Raw genomic sequence first — 2,562 nt, 5'->3', positions numbered from 1 at the left:
TCTACAGAACCAGGGGCTAAGGTGGGTCGTCTGTGGGATGCGCATCAAGATGGCTGGCTTGCAGGACACAGAACTGGCAGTCCATGCCTGGACTCCGCCCAGTCCCGTGGGGGTCACCCCGGCCCCACGTCCCATCCCCCTGACACCCACCTCCTGCCCACAGGCATATCACCACAGGGTGGTCAATCAGGAAGGCTTTAGGAAGCTTCTTAAAGGAGGAAGGGGTGTAAGAGAGAGAGACTGAGAGAGACAGATGGGTAGGGAGGTGTGACCTTTAGGGAAGGAATTCCAGAGCTTATGCCCGAGGCAGCTGAAGGCACTGCTCCCAATGGCGGAGTGTTGGGAATCGGGGGATGCGCGAGAGGCCGGAATTGGAGGAGTGCAGAGATCCTCTGTTTCCCCGTTCCCCTCTAATTCAAGTGTCAGGCACCAGTATAGAACTGTGAGGTTATTTCTGTTCAATGTCTCTGTGGTGGATGTATTGTATTAACCATTCACCATGTACATTACTGTATCACGCTGTTACCCATGAGGGCTCCACCTATGGACCATTGTAAGGTATTACCTGGAATGTATCAGGTTGGGGCCTGTGTGGGCTCCGACCCTGGCTCCGCCCCTTGAGGGGAGGTATAAAGAGCAGTAGCCCTGTGGGCAGCTCCCAGTAGCAGATCAGTCGCAGGCAGGCACTGTTCTAGTCGATCAAAGTCACCGTTTACTTCTACTCCTTGTTTCGCGTGAATTGATGATTGTATCAGTCTCACCATTTATGGAGCAGTTTGTGCCCATGGTAAGAGGGGACTCTCTCAGAAGCCACTTATGTTTCCACCGTGACAGAATAAGTTGCATAGCAGACATGAACATGCTCACTTTTTTCTTGTGGGTATTTAAGCCTTTATTTCCTGTTGTTGTTTTTGTTGAAACAATTCTGTTTCCATCCCATTCGCAGCTCAAACATGTGGTTAAGTTTCACAAATATCACCATTGTGTCTCTTCTGTGGGTGTGTTGTTGGCACCCTCTAGTGACAGATCTGATATTGCAGCAGTAACTGGAGATAACGCCTGAGTGTCAGACTGTGTGAGTGGGATTCTCCAATAATGGGGCTATATCCCCACGTCGGCGTGAAAAGTGGCGCCAACCACACCGGCGTCAACGGTCCCCGCAGCTCCAGCCGGCGCGAAACGGCCGGCGCGTGTTCGCACATGTGCGGGACGGCTGGCATGATTCTGCGCATGCACGGGGCTTCCCGACAGGGGCCCAGCGCAGAGGAACATAGGTCCCCACGGAACCAGCCGCCTGCCGATAGGTTGGCCCTAATCGGGGGCCAGGACACCGTGGGGGCCCCCCTCCGAGGTCGGATCCCCCCGTGCCCCCCCCCCCCCCCCCCCCCCTCCAGGACGGCTCCACAGACACACCTTCCAGCTCCCCGTGTGGGACATGAGTAACCCACGCCGGCGGGACTCGGCCGAACTTGGTGGCCACTCGGCCCAGACAATCGCCAAGGGGGGTGCTTTCAACGGCCCCTGATCAGCGCGGCGGTAATCCCACGGGTGCCCGAGAATCGGTGGGGGAGAATCGGGAAGCCGGCATCAGGGCGCAATTCTCGCGTCTCCCCGGGGATTCTCTGACCCAGCGCAGGGTCAGAGAATCCTGGCCTGTGTGTCTGTATATGTCTGTGTGAGTGTGTCTCTGGGTGTATGAGTCTGTATTTTTATGTGAGGGTGCGTCTGTGTATCTGTGTGTGTGTATGAATCTGCATGTGTACGTGAGTCTGTCTGTATGTATGAGTCTGTATATATGTAACTGTTTGTGTGTCTGAGTTTGTATATGTGTGTGTGTATGAATCTGTATGTGTACGTGAGTCTGTCTGTATGTATGAGTCTGTATATATGTAACTGTTTGTCTGTGTGTCTGAGTTTGTATATGTGTGTGTGTATGAGTCTGTATATGTGGGTGTGTGTGTCTCTGTGCATGAGTCTGTATATGTGTCTGTGAGCGTGTGCATGAGTCTGTATATCTGTGTGTGTCTGGGTGTATGAGGCAGTATATGTTGTGGTGGGTTGGTACCTGAGTGCATGAGTCTGTATATGTGACTGCATGCCTGTATATGTTTGCGTAAATGTGTATCTGTGTGTATGAATCTGTGTATGCGTGTGTCTGTGTCAATGCGCCTATATGTATCTGTGTTAGTGTGTGTGGTGATATGCATCACTGTAAATACACAAGGGGTTAATGTGAACACACTACACCTAGCTAGACACAAGAAGGAGCACCAGAGACATGACGCACAGACATTCAACCAATAGGCCAGTAAGACAGGATACGACCAATGGGCATTCAAGACACACACAGAGGTGACACTACCACAGGAGGGCATTACACCAACCCATATAAAAAGACACAGCGCACATGCTCAGTCTCTTTCCAGTGGAGACACTTAGTGAGTACACAGGGTTGATTGAAACACGTCACACCCACCACGTGGATTGCAGCAGACTGCTTAGGTAGTCTGAGTAGCTATAGCAGGATTAGCAGGAGAGTCGAATCCAAGTAGGAGAATCGTT

This window comes from Scyliorhinus canicula, chromosome 12 (genome assembly GCF_902713615.1).
Source record: "Scyliorhinus canicula chromosome 12, sScyCan1.1, whole genome shotgun sequence".
Classification (NCBI taxonomy): domain Eukaryota; kingdom Metazoa; phylum Chordata; class Chondrichthyes; order Carcharhiniformes; family Scyliorhinidae; genus Scyliorhinus; species Scyliorhinus canicula.
The sequence above is the reverse complement of the archived record's forward strand: the minus strand, read 5'-3'. Positions refer to the sequence as shown.